This window comes from Lichenostomus cassidix, chromosome 5 (genome assembly GCF_008360975.1).
Source record: "Lichenostomus cassidix isolate B80296 chromosome 5, HeHo_3.0, whole genome shotgun sequence".
Classification (NCBI taxonomy): Eukaryota; Metazoa; Chordata; class Aves; order Passeriformes; family Meliphagidae; genus Lichenostomus; species Lichenostomus cassidix.
Window position 1 is genome coordinate 30,279,787 of NC_139486.1, and position 8,252 is coordinate 30,288,038.

The following is an 8,252-nucleotide window of genomic DNA, read 5'->3' on the forward strand; positions in this document are numbered from 1 at the left end:
TGGGCTCTTCATTAAGTGATCGCTGCTATCAAACACGCTCTGGATGTCTTGAAGGGAGGGGGGGGGCGGGGAGAGGCGGGGGGAAGAGGGGGAAATCCCTTTTAGTTTTGCGATTAGGCTGCCAGGCTTTGTAAAGGGCTTAAAAACAAAGTCATGCTCAGTCTTTTGTAGGAGAGATCCAGATGTTATGTAGATTTCTGTTTGCATGTTCGTTTTGAGCGGATCCGGCGGTGAGCGCTGTATTTACGTGTGTGTGTTGCTGGACTTTACCGTTTATCGACGTTGCGCTTGTGGAATGTATGCTGGAGTATTAGCTCGGTAATGCCTTCTAATGGTAGTGCTAATTACAGTGGGGTTATTTAGCAAATTAAGTGAGATGATGCACCCCCCACCTTTGAGTACCAAATGAACTTTTCCAAACACACAGGCACACACACACACGCGTTAATTTTGGAGCGTTTCTCTCGCCCAATCACTTCGCTGAAGCTACACCATGCCTTACATCAGAGCAGTCAATTACCAAAGCTACCCGGGATCATCAATCATGGGGGATGCTTGAAGTTTAGGGGAGGAGCGATGGTCAAACTATCGATTGCTGCAGTTTTGTCCTCCCCAACCCCCACCCTCGTTCACGGTCCCCTGCACATAAAATCTAAAACAGACTATCCCGTTAATAGTGGGATTTATCAATGATTATGTACCCGGTTGTGAATGTGGCCTCATACATAGATGGCTTTTGAAAATACACGGCAGAAAAAAAACTGTTCCGTTAGATTTTGGTTCGGTTTGCTTTTCGTGGTGATGACGATGCTTTTCAGAGGTTTGGTTTTTTGTTGGTTTTTTTTTCAACTTTACGAAAATAACTCAAGTGGTAGTTGTAGATATTTGGCCTGATTTTAACAGGCGAAGGGAATGAGCTCCAGAGGTCAATAAACCTCTCCAAAATGATGAATGATTGAGTACCTGTGATGATGATAGTGATTACCGGAGCAATTAAACAGTTTGATTAAATGAGCCATCATAACAATGATGTCTGCGGGAAATCAGCCCTCACGTATAAAGAAAGATAGTGTGGAGGGCTGACAAACGCCAGTGGGCATTCCTGCATGTTCCGCTAGCGCCGAGCCCTGCAGAGCAGGGCTGTATTTACAAATATGAGGGGAATACGGAGAAAAGTGCCTCTCCTACTTTTAGCCAGAGTTGCACCGTGCTTAAAACCCGCCAGAAGCCGGAGAGCAGACACGGTTTTTTTCCTAGAGGATCTCCTCCAAGATTAAAGCTAGTCCTAAGAGCAACCGAATTGCTGTGACTGACTTTCACGGGACTGTAAAGAGAGGTGAGTAGAAGAGCCCTTAGTATGTAGATCTCTTTCAAGCAGTGGTTAAGTAAATTCATTTCACAGGGAAAAAGCCAGTCTTCTTGTGCAGTATTTTATACTCTGTCGTATAAATCGGTAACGTAATTCAAGATATTCATGGTAATGAATGCTTGGCTAATCCTTTGGGTGCGCGGAGACCTACAGAGCAGTAGGTTATGCAAATCCTTTCCTACTTTTACAGCTGTAGTTTTCTAACAGATTTTTTTTAAAAGAGATCTAGTCATCGATAAATGTTATTTGGGGTTTTTTTCCTTCTTTCTTCCCCCTCCCTCCCCCCACCTCCCCCCCCCCGTGCCCCAAAGATGCCAGATTTCTCAACTTGCATGGAATCATTTGCTTGTGATGCAGCCACGTTAGAGAATGTGGTTCAAATATTTGTCGATTCCAAACTTGTTTTTTAACCGAGGCAGTGCAAACCCAGAGCCTTGTCTCTTGAGATATACAAGTGTGTCTCTTTTAAAATAGTTTTAGTATCACCAAAGAAGAGGTCTTTTCTTATAAGCTGGCTGTGCAAAAGTAATCTGGCTGCATTTAAGATTCATGCATTTCTTCAGACCTCAAGCTGTAAGAGAAGTTCATCAGTTTTCCTCTCAAAAAGAAGTTAGATGACTTGGCTCCCATAGAAGAAATCCTTTTATTACTTAATCATTTTAGACCACTTTTTTTTTTTTTGCTAATTCTATTTTTTTATTTCTCACAGAAGTCTCTGTAGATCTCAGTTCTCTTGACTAAGAAATTCTGAGAAAACGGGCTAAAATCAAAGCTGAAAAAAAGCAGCTAAAGACTTTTGCAGTGTTCAATGCTGCTCCTTTCAATTGTTTAAATTTTTCTTGCCCCTCCTAAACTAATTAACCCCCTGCGTTGTCTTGCCCTGCTGTGCATGTGTGTAATCTGGGACAGGGACCAACTTTTAAAAATTATTTTAACTTGATAGAAAGTGAAATTTCATATAGTAATTGAAGGTCTTTAATGTTCCTCCTGTGTCTTTTTTTTTCCACGTGAAAAGAGTTGAAGCCTCTTTCCTCATCACTATCCCAGTGGATTAAAGCACACAGAGAACGTGGTTTATAAAGCGCTACAGTTTGGCCATTAAAAAGGAATCTCAATTTAGCACCCTTAAGTGAATGTACTCATCTACTAACAAAGATGCTGTTGGGAACTCGGAGGCAAATGGGACACGTATGTGCAGGGGGTGGGGGCTTTTACATACTTAGGTGATTTTTTATTTACTTCCCCCCCCCGACTGGTGACATTTCATTTAAAAAACAGTAATTCGGGAAAATTAAAATGACTAATTTCCATTTCTCCTGCATCACTTTCACAGCGAAGGCTGTTTTCAGGAAAAGTGTGAGATTCGAGTCGGAGGGGGGGTGGGGGTGGGTCTGAGGGGTTTTTTTTCTTTTCCTTTTTTTTTTTTTTTAATTTTTAATTCCTGGTAGATCGGCTCAGAAGTCCAAAGAGAAATGAGGTGTCCGGTATGGAAGTGCATCTCAGTCAACCGCCAGCTCCTTTTGCTGAGGCTGGAAATGGTTTTAACAGGCGGTAAAATTTCATCTTGTGGTGTCAAATTGGGGTCAGTTTGGGGTTAGCGCTCTCAGTGTCCGAGCAGGAGCTGTCCAGCTGTGTGGGGATTCATTAAGGGCAAAAGATCCGTTTCAAGAAAAACAATACAAAGACAATCAGAGGGCTAAAGATCCTCTTCAAATCGCATTTTACAAGTGCACCAGAACAAATATGGATGCTGAAACCTATTCCCTTCAAACTCCCAAATCGGCTTCTTAGCCCTCGGAGGGAGCGAGAGAGAAAATCCTTTAAAACTTAAGAAGAGTCTGTTTTCAATCAGCCTTTCCGAAGTGTGGCATCTTAGTCCTTTGCTGGCTTTGAGACATGCCTCTCTTGCTTTCTCTTTACATGTCTCCCTCCCTCCCTCTCTCTCTCTCTCTTTCCACAGCCTTGCAAAAGCGGATGGCACAACAGGTAATATTTCAGATTTCAAGAATATATCCCACTGGAGACCTTAAACTGCTGTTTTGCACGCGCGTGTGCTCCTAGCACAAGATTTAATGCAAATAGAAAGTTTTTATGGGGAAACAAGCCATGTTTGCACGAAATCCTATTGGACCCTGTAGGAAATTTTGTGCTCTCCTTGTAGGTGATGCTCCGGTCCGATGGGTTATTTAGGCTAGATTTACTTTCCGGTTCTTAGCATTTGTGGAAAGCACCTATTGCTAATCTGGTTTATTAAATTCGCATGGTTTAAATCCTCTTAACGTCCCTACATCTGTTAGGACAATTGACGCCTTGCTGGAGGGACAAATAACTTGGACCTTAATCTTGTTTGTAACTATTCAATGTTTGTTTGTTTGTGTGCTGAGTTCAAGTATTTTGGATGATGCCATTGTGTTCGGTAACACTTAGACTACATTTGAAGGGAAAACTCCTCTTAAACGGGCTAAAGTTATAATGGAACACGGTTAAAAATTTAGCATATTCGAACTGGCTTTTTATCTCAAACTGTCATTCTAGGCAACGTGTCATAATTAATGAAGAATGCAATCTGCCTGTTAAAATGGGGATGCAGGGCATCACCATGACCCCATAGTGAAATTCACGTGAATTTTACTTTTTGTTTTGCTCACACAGCGAGGTGTGGAGTTTAGTATGCTTTCCTTTTTATAATCAGGATTATGCCACAGTTTAAATTCCTACCCCCAAACCCACTCTTTACCATACTCTCCTTTGCCCTTACGGTTGCTTTTTACAACTTCAGTCACTTTTTATTCGCCTCAGCACTCTTTGATTCGCCTCCGACTCCCCGCAGCTGCAAGACTTTCGAGGTCCCATCTCGGGTGCCCCTGTGAAATCACGCACGTTTTAGCTTCTGCAGATCACTGGGTTCATTTAGCTCCTCACCCCGATCCCCCCGTCTGCCAGTAGTGTACTTCGCATTTCAGCAATGTATTATTATTTGTCGAAAATCTTTCTAGTCCCGAAAGTCAATGGTAGCCCATCACGGTGAACTTTTCTTGACCTCGACTGCGGTATGACTGAGATCTTTGGGAGCTGGATTAAGAGGAGGTTCATTTACTTACCTGTTAACTTTGCTTTTAACTCTTTCTTCCACCCCTCCCCCGCCCTTTTTTTTTTTAGAGGGAAAAATCCCCAACCCTACAAGAAACCAGAAGGATCCGGGGTCGTGCTGCCGTCGCGGCCCCTTTGTGGCGCTGCTGGCCGGGGCCGCGGGGCTGTGAGCGGCGCTCGGGGATGCTCGGAGCGCTGCTCCCGCCGGCCCGGCGCTGCCATCAGCAGCCCTCTAGCGCTATCTGGCGGGGCTCCAAGCCGAGCCCGCAGCGCCGCGCCGGGCGCGGGGCTCGCTCGTCCCCGCCTCCCGCGGGACCTTGATGCGGCCCCCTCCCGCATGCCATCCCTGTGGGGCGAAAGCCGCCGTGGGAAGGGGCGTAGAGAGGAATCCCTTCGCGGTTGTCCGGTTTATGTCGCGCGGGTGGGTGTTAAGCACTGAAGTCAGAGAAAAGGGTTTGTTGGGTTTTTTTTTTTGTTGGTTTTTTTTTTTTTAATTTGGGCTGGGATGTTTGTGAAAGTGGAGGGCATAAACAACCGATATGTGTATTTCCATCACACACCAGAAAAAAAAAAAAAAAGAAAAACACCCACAAACCTGTCAGGGCTTCCCACTAACAGTGCTTGCACCGGGTAGTTAAAAATCTAGTTTGCAATTGTTCGAAGAAGCCTGAAGCACGAAAAAAATTACTCACTCCAGTATGACGTGGTAACCAAAAGGACAGTTAGGGCAAACTAAGTGGCTTTAGTGTGATATCAGAGAATCCGCAAAGGCTTCAAACTCTGCTGAGAGCTCTGCTCTAGCTCACTCAAAATATCCCCTTTTGTTCTCCAGCTGCCTATAAAACTCCAGAAGAGGAGCGCTCTCATTTTCACACTGGAGTTCTCGGTCCGGAGAGAACAATATACTCCTACCTCTTTTGAAATGATCCGGAGACTCTCACAACACAGAGGCAATCACTCGAAGCAAAAATTCTTTTTCTTTCTTTTTTCAAGAACTGCTCGGCCCATTGTTTGAAGTGGGATTCAGTGCACAGCCCAAAGAGAAAAAGAAAAAAAATCTTAGGAGCCCGGTTTGGTATTGCAGAGAGAGCTGACAAAATATTATAGTGTGTTTCCTAGAGAGCCGGCGGTGTGTTCCCGAAAAGAGGTTGCTTTTTATTTCCCCCCCACCCCCCGCCCCAAGACTGTGATCGTCTTTGTATGTCTTTCTTTGATCCCACAAAAGAATGCAATATACATATATCTGTTTGCTCTTCATACAAGAAATGCCATACAATGGAATATGCGGCCGGTTAGTCCTCATAATGCTTAGTTTTGCTGTAATTAATTGAAAACAGTTATTAGGTCGTCATTGGCAATAGCGTAAATAATTGCAGCGGATTTTTACTTAAAATTGACCGGTCATAGAGTGATAGATCGATTCGAGGTATAAAAATGATGTATCAAAACATCAATGTCGATTATTTGAAATATTGTAGTCGAATCTTTTTATTGCTTCATCGGTTAAGTGTCTGAAAGTGCTGTGTTCCAACATATATTTATGTTGTCAATACTGTCAAAACTGTCAGTTTTATTACAGTGGATTTGTAATACATTTCGGATTTGCTCATTTACATAAAATGTCCACCTCAGATACCCCTCCTTTTCTCCGTCTCTGGAAATCTGTGTCAGTTTAATGAAAGGATTCAAGACTCATACCTGAAGAGGGAAGGGAGAGAGGAAAAAAAAAAAAAAAGAAAAAAAAAAAAAAGAAGAAGAAGGAGGCATTGCTCCATTATGTCCAATTTAAACATCCGTTTGGAAAGCTTTGGCTATTTCTGACTCGCCATAAGAGGGAATTCCTTCCCCTCCCCTCCCTCCCCCGGCCCCGCTTATTTCCCCAGTAGAATTTAAACACTTTTCTACTCTCACACCTAGATTAAACCCTCCGGGAGAATTGGGAAACTGTACAGGGATACAGCGACGAGCCAAAACACACCTGTGAATGCTGCAATGCTCCCGAAGAGAGCAACAACCCCCTGAACCCCGCACACACGCACAGGGGTTTGCATCCTGCTAGACTGAAGGAGACAAAAGGAGCAATAAATACGTGTGTGATTATTTCCTAACGGTTTGGAGCCCAAAGGAAAAAACCAAATTGGAAGCAGTATTGGGCATTTGATGCCCCACCGCCACTATTTTATCAGGGTCTCATCGATGTGATTATTCCCTTTAACTGTAAGCACTGATTTTTTATTAGCATGATCTCAGGCAACTCTCTAATTTTCTCCAAGAGCCCAGCTGAGGGATGGAGAAACTCAGGAATAAATAAATAAAGCCATTTGCACAATAAACTCTCTTCAACAGAACAAAAAGTAAAATTAGGCAAGTAACTTTATTCCCCACCCCTTTCTGAGGATGAGGTTGTTTTAGAGGTGTTGGTGAGATGGACCTGAGGGGTGTGTGGGCTGGTTTCTTTTCCCTTTCTTCCCCCCCTCCCCCCAGGGATGTCTGTGTTTAAATAGATGCTGAAGAGATTTCTGAGTTCACGGGAAAGAAGGAAGGTTAGTTAAGGGAATGGCAGCGCGCCTGGCAGGTATTTTAATGACTGTCCCTTCCTTTGAACACTTTAAATTTCTCTGCTTCTTCTCATCCGGAATATGTTCCCCAAACCAAGTATGATTTCTGTTGTAATTCTCGTGTGTGTTTGTGATCCCTTCTGAGGTAAATTGAGAAGTACGCTGCGCAAAAGGAGGAAATCGCCCCTGGGGTGCTTTGTTTACTTTGGTTTGTAAAATCCTGCTAGGAGATGGTTTCCTCAGTGTGTGGCAAGTGTTTCTTCAAGAAATTCATCAGCCCTTCTACAATTACTTCGAGCTCCGAGGGAAGAAAGCTGCCATCACTTTCTCACATCCCAAGGTGTTGCATGGGGGAGAGAAGAAAAGGCTGGAGCATTTAATTATAATGGGGAGGGGTGGGGGTGGGGGAACGGAGGCTGCAGAAAGCCGTCCCAAGCCTGTACCTGGAAAAGAAAAACCTGCAAGGGTATATTTGGGAAGCGTGTGCCATTTAGACATGGGGAAAAGTACCCCATCTTGTGCAGTAATTAGTCTGAACAATAAACATAATTGGAACAAAATCAGTTGGAAGTTTCTGCGTTTTTAATTACGTTTCATTTTGTGGTAAGCCGTAAAATTATGAATGCCTCTCAATTAAACACTATCCACTTGTAAAGCATTTAACAACAATTATTCCTTAATCAGTTGGAATGTTAGCCACAAATGATGCTGTTAAACATCAAAGGGACGCCTTAGACGTTACCTTTTAGTCATAAGTAAGAGGATTAATTTCTATAATTAGAGGGGATAAATATGTGCATAAATAAATCTAATTTTTTTACACGTTCTCATCCTGCCTGGGAGAGGCGAGGATCTTTGACACTGCTCGCACTCCCAGCTTTCCCAGGTCGGAGGGGACGCGGGAGCAGCGAGGTGAGAAGAGCCCTGCGGGGAGCCCCGATCCTGCGCGCAGCTCCGCAGGCGCCGAGCAGTCTCCCGCGGCCGCACCAGGCTTGGGGCTGGGGCCAGGGTTAGGGCCCACCACGGACACGGGGCTTCGGGGCAATTTGCTTCCCTACTCGGCTTTTATTTACCTTTTTTTTTTTTTTTTTTTCCCGGCACCTGTGGTCTACCTGGCGGTTCATTTCCCTTGGGGACAATTTGCTGTCCCCAAACGAAGCTCGAGATTTGAGTCGAATACCGCAAATAAAATTAGCACGACCTTGATTACACCCCGTATGAATATCTCATTTACC

The 8,252-nt window shown here is 44.0% G+C and overlaps 1 long non-coding RNA gene across 1 annotated transcript; it reads left to right on the top strand.

Moving 5' to 3' along the window:
* Positions 1 to 54: 54 nt before the first annotated feature.
* LOC146436249 (uncharacterized) lies at positions 55 to 7,580 on the top strand. The gene is made up of 2 exons (XR_014852593.1): positions 55 to 1,336; positions 3,330 to 7,580. It is a non-coding gene; the product is annotated as an uncharacterized LOC146436249 (long non-coding RNA).
* The last annotated feature ends 672 nt before the right edge of the window (positions 7,581 to 8,252 follow it).